General features: G+C 40.4%; 1 protein-coding gene across 25 annotated transcripts in view; it reads right to left on the bottom strand.

The window, feature by feature from the left end:
• The window catches only part of PTPRD (protein tyrosine phosphatase receptor type D), a 1,160,352-nt gene that overhangs the window by 1,113,168 nt on the left and 33,992 nt on the right, over positions 1-13,192 (bottom strand). The window lies entirely within an intron of this gene.

The following is a 13,192-nucleotide window of genomic DNA, read 5'->3' on the forward strand; positions in this document are numbered from 1 at the left end:
AAGCACCCTTGAAATGTCCTCTCTGCTGCTCTCTCTCCAATCGATATCAAAAATACTGCCCCCCAAATATCCACAACTGGTCTTGAAGCTCTGGGGCTGACAGGAGACTGGATTATACATGGAAAAGTGGTGGTAGTCGCTTCGCTACCCTGAACATCAGCTGTTAGGTGGGGAAGCTGAGCAGCCTAAACAAAGCCCCACTGCACCTCCAATCTCCGCCCTCACTGAAGTCCTATTCAGGCCCTGGGGAGGGTCTCTTTGTGAGTCACGAGGAGTCTCCAGCTCCCTCCATTTCATGGTACGAATTAAATTATTTAATCATTTCCCGGTGCTGTGCATATACAGTGGTACCTCTGGATGCGAACGGGATCTATTCTAGAGCCCCGTTCACATCCTGAAGTGAACACAACACGCGTCTGTAGGTCATGTTCGCTGCTTCCACGCATGTGCGTGATGTCATTTTGAGCGTCTGCACATGCATGAGTGGTGAAACCAGGAAGTAACACGCTTCGCTACTTCTGGATCGCTGTGGAGCGTAACCTGAAAATGTTCAACCTGAAGCACATTTATCCCGATGTATGACTGTATGTGATCACGCAAAAGTGTGTGTGTGTGGGGGGGGTGTCCCTGTATACAATTTTAAAAATCAGTAAAAAACAAAAACAAACTACAATTGAAACTGGAATAAACAAAAATGTTCACTAAGGAGGGGCCTCTCTAATCACAGCTGGAAGCGAGTTACATAAAATCAAGCCCACAATACTAAGTGCACAGCTCCTGGTGGATACAAGCCATGCACCCAAGCTATGGGGGACCAAAGACCACAGTAATCAGGCAGTCCTGGAGGTATTCTGGACCCAAGTTGTTAAGCACCTTGTAATTTCAAGAACCTTGAACCTGGACAGGTAGCATATGGAAAGTCAATGCAAACCTTTGAGCACTTGAGTTATGTCCCCATCAACAGTGTAGTCACTGAAAGTTGCACCAGCTGGAACCTCCAGAAAAGGCTTAAACATAGCCCCACATAGAGTGAGTTGAACAGTTGAGTATTGAGGTTACTAATGCATGGCTCACAATGGCCGGACTATCCCAGTCTGAAAATGGCCATAGTTGCTGTACCAACCTTATCTGGAAAAGGCACTCTTAGCTACTGATGCAACCTGAATGTTCAGTGATTAATTCTGAACCTGTACTTCCAGAAGGAACACAACCCATTCAGATTATTATTATTATTATTATTATTATTATTATTATTACTATTAAACTTGTCTACTGCCCTTCATCTGTAGATCTCAGGGCGGTTCACAACATAAAATTGCGGGCAACTGATCAATCTCCTGGACAAAGGAACCACCCACTCACAGTGCCTCTGTATACCCAGGTTTCAAGCTCTGTTTACTGGCCATCATCCAACCCACCACTGTGCCCAGGCAAAGGTGACAGCCATGCACAGTCCCTCCTCACCTCCTACAACTCAGATGTTATAGAAAAGTAGAGCTGCATGTGATCCATATACTGATGAAATTATCCCCCAGACTCTGAATACTTCCACCCAGAGGTTTCACACAGATGTTAAACAGCATTAGGGACAAGACTGTACCATAGCCATAGCACAAACACCATAGAGCTAAAGCAGTCTCCCAGAGCTACACTCTGCACACAACCCTCTAGAGATAGGAGCACAGAATCAGAGTTGGAAGGCACCCTTTTCCAACTCTCTGCAATGCAGGAATATGCAGCTGTCCCATACAGTGATCGAATCTGCAACCCTGGCATTATGCTCCAGCCAACTGCGCTACCCAGAAGTTGTGGTTTAGTGGTTTAGTGGTGTCCGACTCTTCGTGACCCCATGGACCAGAGCACGCCAGGCACTCCTGTCTTCCACCGCCTCCCGCAGTTTTGTAAAACTTATGTTGGTAGCTTCAAGAACACTGTCCAACCATCTCGTCCTCTGTCATCCCCTTCTCCTTGTGCCCTCAATCTTTCCCAACATCAGAGTCTTTTCCAGAAGTGGAATCATTTTAAAAGAGTGCACTGAATACCAGTCACATAGAATCAGTCCAGGGGGAAACCATGGTCTACCACACACACACAACCAGCCCACTCTCAATACAGGTCATCTATCAGGGTGACTGTTATGTACTGAGTTGAATAGGATCCAAATGCAGCAGTCTGATTGGTCCTAGAACAATAGGATTCAGAATGCAGCAGTCTGATTGGTTCTAGAACAATGCAGCAGTATGATTGGTCCACAGGAGCCACCCAATCCAGCTCCAGGTGGAAGTGAATCCCCAACCTGATTGGCCTACAGGAGAATCCAGGAATTAGCCAATCATTGTGTAAATAATGCATATAAAGCAGACATTGGGGGGGGGGGAACCTTCATTCCTCACTACTATGAGCTGAATAAAGAGTATGAAATCCACACTCGACTCCGAGTATATTTCAGTGACCAAGGGCATTTCAGACCCCAAACCGCTCTTGAACCCAGACTTAAATGGATCCACATAATTTATATCCTCCAGGAGCACTTTTAACTGCTCAGCCACCACCCTCTCCACCACCTTACCCAAGAAAGGGGAATAAACCATAGGATCCAAGGTGGGCTTCTTCAGGAGTGGGGCAGGGGTGGAAAAGACTGTATTATTTTGAAAGGAAAATTGTATACCAAAAGCAACTTTAGAAGTAGACAAGGAGCCTGGCAGATTACAGACAAGCTTTTCTTCAATTTATTTTATTTATAAATCTTTCTTCATTTGGTTGTTGTAGGATTTATTTACTCTTGCAGTAAAAAGAAGGAACTGCATCTACTTGATTAAAATAGCAAGTATGAATAAAACAACATTTACAGGAAAACCCCCCCACCATGCTCCACAAAATAGATTATTGTGAAACTTGTGGTCGTGTAATGTTATGACTAATGACATTCACATATAAGCAAAGAAAACCTCTTTTTAATAGCTTTATTTATTGAACTATGGAGGAGTAGATGTGTTGGCCTCTTGCATCATAGAAAGCACTGCCCCTCATGTACCCAAGAGGTACATAATTCTACAAGAGTTGGTAATGCTTAATCATGCCCCACTTTCTTATCTATGTTACTGGGCAAATTTGGCAAGTAACTTCGTGTATAAAAGAGCTCAGGTTACAGCATACAGTATGGGTCATGATGGGAGACTGCAGGAATTGTTGAATTCTATCTGTTGGGGCTGTGGATTCATGTGAAGACTTCTTGAAGAAATCATCTAAGAATAAATTGGAGAATGGTCAGGCTTCAGAACTCAGGGGACACAGTTTGCGGCAGGACTCTGAGCAACTGGACTTAGCACTTGCTAATGGACACTTGCTTAGCACTTGCTAATGGACACTTGCTTAGCACTTGCTAATGGACAAGCAAGGACTTTGAAACACAGAATCCTTTCTGGCACCAGGGAGAGAGAAAGAGGCTTTGTGTAACTTGTATATAGAATGTGTGTAAATACAGAGTGTCTGTTTTGTGTGTGACAAGGAAAACAACTCTACTAAAAACAACTGTTTTGTGTTGGTGAGCTTAGCCATGCTACTGAAGCTAAACAAGATAGACACACACAGCATTGTGCTCTGCAGGTGAAGTTCAACACTCATTGTAGTAACTGCACCTTTAGTGTTGTAGAACCTACACTTCAGAATTCCTCTTATTAAATATTATTTTTTTTAGCACCAACTGAATACCCTCCTCTTTCAACAAACCCTTTAAGCTGAAATCTTTCCCAGAATGCATCACAACAGAAACCTCTCACAACTTAGCTCTTATTTCCCAGATGGGAAATAGATCACTTCCCTAAAACTCCTTTTCGTACCCTTTTTGTTCAGCTCATCAGGCCCTAAAGATTTGAATTCACCTTTTTTTCCTATCTTGAGCTGCAGCCTCTGCCTTGCATCATTAATTTTATTATCACTAAGTCACTGCATTCCTTTTGGGTGAAGACAAGGCAAAGTTGAGCAGTTCCACTTTCTCTGTCACCCAATAGAGTTTCTCCATCTTCCCCATGCTGAGGACCTATCACTTGTTCTCCCTCTTGCTTCAAACATAGCTGAAGAAACTTTAAAAATTATTTTTAACCTATCTTGAAAGGCTGAGCTCATTCTGAGTTTTGGCCTGCTTGACCTTCCTTGCAATTGATTTCTATTTGTGTATACCTTTCTTCCTTTGTGATTTCCCCTTTCTTCCATCTCTTATACAGGTCCTCCTTAAGTCTCAGTTCATCTGTAGGCTCCTTATGCAGCCACACTTGTTCCTTTAGATGCCTCCTACTTTTCTTTCTTGATGGAACTGTCTGCATTTGTGTCTTCAATATTTTACCTTTAAGAAGCTCCCATCTATCTCAGACTCCCTTCTCTTTGAGAATGTAGGAACAGTGTTCTGCAGTAGTCTATAAATTTTGAAAAGCTCTGTAATGTATGAGTTCATAAAACAAGTGATGATAAATAAGACAAATCTACATTATAAATTAGCATATTTACATGAAAAGTTGAATACATGGAGCAGAAAGCAACATAATTTACCAGATCAATATGAGGTTATCAGCGTATCAATTGCAGAGTTAATGAGGACTTTCCCTAGGAGTGACAGCAACCAAATTACATAGAATATCTTCTTCTGAGTCTGAGCTTGTATTATCTCTACCCACCCCCCACGGCCAAAAATATATACATGTAATTTGTTAAACTTGACTGCTAACCATTAACCTTCAGCTGGTAGACTAATAAACAGTTTGGATTATTGATGAAGAATAATTTACAAGACCCTTGATTTTCTTTTAAAAAACCAAAACCCTTAACTGTAATTTCTCAGAGATGTAAACTCTGCAGAAAAGCTTCCTTTTAAACTGTAAATGCAACACATGCCTAAGTGGGGGCAGCGAGGACTCTGGAAGGCTTGATCTTCTTTGAAAGATGTTTGGCAACCCTTAATAACTGCTGCACAAACATCACAACATAATTAACAGACATTCTGTGTTCTGACATTCAAGTGCAACATTAGGCATTCACACTCTGAAACTGAAGGCTAAAAAGATCGTAAGACAGCAGCAGCAACACAGAAGGTTTCATTCCTTCTCTAGAAATTTAAAAGTTGGACTCACCACTGTTGTTGTCATTGGACCAGATTTATTTACTAACAACTCATTCTGCGAAAAGTAAAAGCAGTGCTATTTTTCTAGAAAAAGAGGTGCTGGAACTGACCATGTTCTCTTAGAATGGCAATGGAACCCACCTGAGAGGTGCTGGGACTAAGTTCGGGCAAGTTTCGGCTGGAAAAAAGCCCTGAATATAAGTCACCTAGCCATCTAGAGTATTACCTGCTTATTCTGACTTGCTCTTTCAGGTGCCAGACAGAGTCCTCTTCTCCCATTCTCCCAGGGCTTTTAAACACTCTCTCTCTCTCTCTCTCTCTCTCTCTCTCTCTCTCTCTCTGTGTGTGTGTGTCTGTGTGTTGTGGGGGTATTGCTTTGGTTTGTTACTATAGTATGCATTTTTGTGTTTTTATGTGTCAACTGCTCTGTGATCCTCAGATGAAGGGAGGCATAATATATGCCCTCTGATCAAAGGCTGTCACATGGAAGAGGGAGCAAGCTTGTTTTCTCCTGCTCTGGAGGGTAGGATTCGAACCAATGGCTTCAAGTTACAAGAAAGGAAATTCTGGCTAAACATCAGGGAAGAACTTTTGGACAGTAAGAGCTGTTCAACTGTGGAATAGTCTCCCTTGGGAGGTTGTGAACTCTCCTTCCTTGGAGGTTTCTAAGCAGAGGTTGGATGGCCATCTGCCATGGACACTTTAGCCAAGATTCACTGCATTACAGAGGATTGGATTAAATGACTCTTGGGGTCCCTTCCAAGTCTACAATTCTATGATTCTATGATCATCAGAAAGGGAATGATGCTGTCAATACTGAAGGTGTTGAACAACAAAGCGTCCCAACTGCTAGATCACTTTCATCTAGTTTTTTTATCCTGAATGCCCAGTCAGAAGCAAGTTTGACCTGCCATCAAATTTCAGCACCTGAAAGCATTGAAAAAACATATACAGGAATATCTTTGAGCTATGTGGCCCTCAGAATATAAAGACCTCAAATTCCCATCAATTCTAGTCAGTAAGATCAAGGGTTAGGGATGGTGGAAGTTGTAGTGGGGATGCAGTCTCCCCACTTGTGCTCTAAATGGTCAAGAACAGTATAATGACTGGTTCTCAAAAGCAAGTGCAGTGGTTATTTCTAATCCAAAGAGTATAAACTTGTCCTTTGTGATAGTGGTGGTGATTATTTAGAATACGTTTATGCTAATTTTCTGGGCAAATGCCCACACACATTGGCTAACAATAAAAATAGTATGAAATTTGAAACTTTAACAAATTCAACATTGCAGGGGTTCTTTTTTTACAGATGCAGAGAGAACGTAATTGGGGCAGACCATTACCTAACTAATAAACTTCATGTCTCAAATGCCACCATAATTATAGTCTTCTGGAAAAACTGAAGCACAGAGATTTGTCAGATGTCTAATAGAAGGAAGTTCCATAGCAATGATATAACTACATTGACTTTTATAAAGTACTTATCACTGAGAGGATGAGAAGGATTTAATGTAGGTATTAGTACACTTATTCTGATAACCAAAATGAAAGTATAACATTTTTTTTCAAGCAAATAATGTTGAGATCTGAGTAAATTAGTTTGCTTTTGTGGGGTTGTGGAAAAGAAACTCACTGTGTTTGAAAATGTTAAACAAGTAAATAATGGTAAAATACATATTATCTAAATCAACTTCAACCTAGTTACTCTGTCTTTTTATCTTATACGGTATTTTAACTATTTTGAAACAGAAATATTTAAATTTAACTAAGTAACTTTTTCATCAGCTGTTCCTATGAGGCCATCTCGGGATGGTATTTGTTCAAGGGTTAACCTATTGAAATTAATGTAGTCATGTTCATTAATTTCAGTGGGTCTACTCTGGGTAAATTTTAGTTGATGACCACCCTCTACTTCAACAACCAACACCAAGTTCCTAGCACAACACTGCTAGTCAGTTTCTACTTCTAGGATTAGAACTTTAATAGATGTCCTGTTATCCAGACTTCTATCCCTTCTGCCTTGTAGCTAGCAAAAGGTTATGTTTGTGTAAGGTCTTCCCTTCTGAACACTGTTTTACTTGGTGTGTCAGCTACTAAACTCAGAGACTTTCAGGTCAGCATACAGAGCTGAGGGGGAATAAAAACAGAATGGATTTCTGCTACAAATTCTTCCCACAAATATTTTCAGATTTCGTCAATGGTCCTAAGTCAACACCTATGAGTTGTTCTTAGCTCTGGAGCAACATCATCCCAGGATCTGCAAAATATGACAGGTCCCTTATTCTGTCTTCATTTTGACTGTATTTGATGGTCATATTTGGGGCGTTTAATGTTTCTACAGGCCTCTGTGAATTTCTGATAAAAGACTGTAAAGAAGTGCAAAATATCATGATTATTATTCTCTAGATATCCACTGTCCTGTGAGAAAAGATCCCCAAAGAGGAAACCATTCAACAAGGCAGCTTTGGGGTACTCTTAATCTTTTAAAGTCACGTTGGTTGGCAAGTTTTCAGCTGAAAAGGGGGCTGGAGAGCAGAAACAGTTATAAGCAGAAGAATAAATAGAAAAAAATGGTTTAAGATATCCTCATGCTATAAATACAAACACAGAAGACAATGATCAGTGTCAAAACCTGTGCAAACCTGTTTGACCAGTTAGATATAAATTATCTCACACAGCATGGAACTGGCCCTTTAGGATACCAGCTTCATGATACAACATGGCATCAATTCTGTAACATCTCTGTATTATGGTTATAAGACATAAACAGAGTAACAGCAATTTTATATAAATACACATTATTTGCTACATAGTAACAAAACCAATCACAAAGTCCAAGCTACTCCTCACAGGACTGGTTTGAAAATATTTTAAAGATAGATAGATAGATAGATAGATAGATAGATAGATAGATAGAGATAGATAGAGATAGATAGTTTACTTTAGTTTAGGATACAGGTCCAGTCAGGTTTTTCTCACAATGTTTCATTTTGAGTGCATCCCATCATGAACAATAAAATAATTAAAGACATTAGCAAGTTATTTGTTGCCACTCAAATCCATTCAAAACAAGTGGAGCTGGCATAGGAGAAACCTAGCTAGTTTTAAATAGTCCTAGGAATAGTAGGCATATACAGTTAGAATCTTGAAGACATTCCCCCACCAGCTTTACTATGCCTATTGTCAATTCTATACTGAAATGCGGTGCAGGACTTGACAGCTGGATGCTTATTTTAGGAACGACAGTGCATGCTGAAAACTGCGAAGCAAAACTAAACCCCAAACAAACATGGTTTTGAGACCTTTTGAAATATACTTCTCAGGGTAGGTGGGTGTTTTTGTAACAAACCTAAATGCAGGAGAAAGTATTTACCTTATAAATATCTTCCCATACTACTAGACTATTTAGTGCACAAACCTGAAGTCTGTTCTTACAATATATGCAAGGAACTGGCTAATGGTGCTGGCCTTTACACCTAAGGTCTGAGATTGATGTGCAGTGCAAATTATCCGAAGAATTAAATGGAAAAGCCGGCCTAAAAGGCACATAACTTACATATTTCATTCAATAATCGCTCCCCCAGTTGTCACAGCATTCAACAAAGTACAGCAATTTGCCAAATACCAGGGAAATCTAGGACACATATTGTGTTTCGCCTTTCATCATCACTCGTTACCTCTAGATATACTGGTTTATTCACCTGATATAATTAAACTACTCTCAAAATTAATGTTAATAAGTTATGTACTATATGAAATACTTTATACACACAGAAGGAAACTGTCAAGCTGTTTTCCTTTGAGGAAATATTAGGGCAATATTCCATGCACATGATTCTGATCAGAATTAAAGTATGGTGGAGGCCATAATGTAATAAGTATTTATGGGACCTTTTGGTAATTATCATGCCCTTTGATTTGAATAACAGAAATATATTCAGTCCTGACTTCACACAGTAGGACTGAATATGCAGCAAGAGCCATTTTTTGTTCTTTAAGATTTATTTATAAAAAAATTATTGATTTAATTCTTATTCCACACTTCCTCTCAATGGAACACCATACATCTGTGATTAAAAATATATATAGTTAACACAGTTAAAAATAAAATAAAGTCATAATAAAACATTTTAAAAATATTTAAAGCAACTAAAACTTCTAAAAACAATAAACACAGAAAAATGTTAAACAAATTTAAAAACAGATATAACCGAATCATGTGTCTGGATAGTTCTGCCAAAACATATGGATTTATATAACAGTAGTAATACTTTGGCCACCTCATGAGAAGAGAAGACTCCCTGGAAAAGACCCTGATGTTGGGAAAGATGGAGGGCACAAGGAGAAGGGGGCGACGGAGGACGAGATGGTTGGACAGTGTTCTCGAAGCTACCAACATGAGTTTGACTAAACTGTGGGAGGCAGTGGAAGACAGGAGTGCCTGGCATTCTCTGGTCCATGGGGTCACGAAGAGTCGGACACGACTAAACAACAACAAAGTAACAACCTGAACTCTACCTAGTAGTGAATTCTCTGCCAGTGAAGATCTATGAGCACAGAGAGATATATTATGGTGGCAATACTCAAGTAAGCAATTGTGCTGCAGCATTCTGCCCTCACTGCAGTTTCCAGACCAAGTGAAAGGAAAGCCCCACATAAAATGCACTGCAGTAATCCAGTCTAAAAGTTACCAGTGCCTGAACCACTGTGATGAAATGCTCACCTTTAGACCTTACACTATGAGAAATGCAGGATAAGCTTATTTTAAGCCATGCTGGATGCCAGAGAGATTTGCTAAATTGGGAACAGCTTCTCCTGATAGATGAGCGCACGGGCCTATTATATGTTATCCTGGAATGCCTAGAGCTCTTCCTTTTTAGGTGAAGGTTCTGAAAAGAATACTCTAAGCATGTCATATGAAAAACGAAATGTTCAGATGCATTCCTAAGTACGTAAGAATTAACAAAATTGCACAGAATTTTGTTCTGTGGAGCCATCTTAATAGTTAAAATGTTATAAATCCAAGTGGTACTAACAAGGGGGTCCGGGAACTGTTGGTGTGCATAGCATGGGAATGGAGATTATGGGGCAAGCAGTGCAATGAGGATAAAGTCAAGGAAGTAGTATGAAGGTAAACCTACATACCAGCTGAGGATGATAATAAGCAGGACACCCCCCCCCCAGCCAGAGCTTACCAGAACTCAGCTGTGGCACCTCTCAGGTGGTCATCGCTGCCATTATAAGAAAACAAGGGTATGTTCACAAGGGCGGAGGAAGGGGTTGCGGTTGGTGTGGGCAGCCACGGGTGTCACCACTGGGTGTGTGTGCAAAATGCTGGATGGCACTCACCGCGGGGCCTGTAGTGTGCCCGAGCCACATGTCTCATCCCAGGAGAGACACTGTGGCTTGTGCGTGTGCAGACTCCGCGCTGCCCAAACAGTCTGCCCTCCACCCCCCACTCAGCTGAGTGGGAGGAGGTGTCACGGTCCGGTCTACGGGTGATCGAAGTCACGGCTGAGGACGTCAGGACCGGGGGCAAGATGGTGGGGTGGGAGCAGGAACGAGAGTCCAGAAGCCAGGGGTCTGGGGGTCAGGAAGCAGGGAGTCACAAAGTCAAGGGTCTGAGGGTCAGGAAACAGGGAGTCACAAAGTCAAGGGTCCGAGGGTCGAGAAGCTAGGAGTCACAAAGTCGAGGGTCGAGAAGCAAGGAGTCAAGAAGCCAAGGTCCAAGGATCAGAAAGCAAGAAGCCAAACTCAGCAAGAGCAGAAAACGTTGCTGTGGCAAAGAGCCGAAGGGAAATGCTGACCTTATATCCCTTCCCGGCCCTTGCCACCAGGTGCTGTGAGTTACCAAGCGGCCTCACCTGTGCGGCTGGGCCTTGCCTCTCCTGAACAAACTTAGGAAGACCCCAGTCCTGCGAAGCCCTACTGGTCCCAGGGCCCAGCTCCTGCACACACTCCTGACAGGAGGCAGCAGACTCCAGAGGCCCTATGGGTGCGCCACCCTAGGCCCCCGAGTGGCTTCCCCCACTGCTGGGTCTTCAGGGTGAGTTCCAACACCTCTTTTTTTCTAGAAAAATAGCACTGATAATAAGAAATAGGTAACAAACTGGATTTTATCTTTCTCTGTGTTGTTTTCTTAATATTATAATTCATTTTAATTATAATTGATAATGAGGAAATAAAATGTATTAGAATGGTGGGGAGGACAATGGTCGGGTAAGGAGTAGCCCTGGAAACATGATGCAATCCTTATATCATATGTGGTGGAAATGTAAGGTATTAAAATAATTTTGGGTTAGTGATATTTTATGGGATGCAAAAAAAAAAAAAAAATGTTTAAAATAACCTTTTCTAAAAAACAAAACAAAACCCAAAGCCTTCCTTTTAGGAATTCGAGGTGCCGAAATCCCAAGGGAGCAGATAAGACTATTTATGTATGTGACCACGGCTGCGTGGATGTTATTGGCCCAAAGATGAAAAGAAGATAAAGTCCCTACCAAAGAAGAATGGCAGATCAAGTTGATGGATTATTGCCGAAATGGCTAAAATGACTGGAAGAATCAGAAATCAGGAAGACCTAAATTTTAATAAGGAATGGGGGAAAATTATAACTTATCTTAAAAACCATTGCAAACAGTCAACATTGTTAGTAGGATTGGAATAACGGTGAATTTTGGACACAATGGAGTTTAACGGTGAATTTTGGACACAATGGAGAGTTAAAAGATTTTGGATTATCATAAAAGATGCAGGAGGAAATGATTAACAATAGGACCCACGAAGGGGAGGAAGGAAGTTCAGGAGAGTCCTTGGAAACTTGTCTCTATGTTGTAAGTTGGACAGGTGACTGTAAAATTTTAATTTGAAAAACCAAATAAATATATGTATTTTTTTAAAAAGGAAACATGATGCAAATGTTCATCATTTCTGAAGTCTGTGCAAAAGCTGTGAGAAACGTTAATAAAACACAAAGAGGGCTTTTAAAATTCCAAGGATTGCAAATAAGGATTTGTCAACTCTTATTGTTTATATCACAACAATAAATGATAACAGGGTGCTTAATTATTAATAGAGATACACACGATACAGATACAGATCTAGTGATTAATATTAATGTACAGACCAATCCTCTACATGTTTACTTGGAAGATGCATTACATAGTGGTTGCTTCATAGAAAGTGTGCTTTGGATACCTAACTCTGATTAGAAGCAATAAAAATTTAAATGACTAATTAATACTGGAATCAAGAGATTTATTTAATTTAAACAAGACTATTCAGATTATATATCTTGAATGTTTCAAGGAAACAAGGAAACAATCTCTCTTCTTTATCATCATTGTGTCAATTGTGATTGATAGAGGTCATACAGTGGTACCTTGGTTTACGAACTTAATCTGTTCCAGAAGTCCGTTCTTAAACCAAAGTGTTCTTCAACCAAGGCATGCTTTCCCATAGCAGCAGGGGACTCAATTTACAAATGGAACACTCAACAGGAAGTGAAACATGTTCTGCTTCCAAGGCAAAGTTCACAAACCAAAACACCTACTTCCGGGTTTGCAGCGTTCTTAATCCAAGTTGTTCATAAACTAAGCTGTTCTTAAACGAAGGTACCACTGTACTGTGAATTTTCTGGACTTGGTACTTGTTGACAAAAGGCTCACTAGAACAAAATGCATATCAAACACAGGTGAACAGAACTGAGAGAGGTATATATGTGAATATGTTGACCATATAAGTAAATGTGGCCATGGAATGTAGTTCTCCAGCAAAGAAAAATGTTTAACAAAACAACTATAATACTTTCCCTAAGCCACAAAATAACATCTTTTTTTAAAAAAGGTTGGCACAAAAGCCTTCTAAAAATTTTATTGAAGGTTTGATATCTTGTTTACTTATTATTTTTAATACTTCACTGGGGTGTTGGAGAAAATATATGTCTCTCCTTTGAAAAGCTAACATTTACAGTATTTTTATTTGTATAGAAATCAAAAGGTGTCAGGGTTGTGTAGCAGTGGTTTGTTTTATGTTTTGAGGGGTAAAACCCATCATCGAAATTCTCTTTCCCCCCCCCCATCA

The sequence above is a fragment of the Podarcis erhardii genome (assembly GCF_964252035.2).
Source record: "Podarcis erhardii genome assembly, chromosome: 17".
NCBI classification, from domain to species: domain Eukaryota; kingdom Metazoa; phylum Chordata; class Lepidosauria; order Squamata; family Lacertidae; genus Podarcis; species Podarcis erhardii.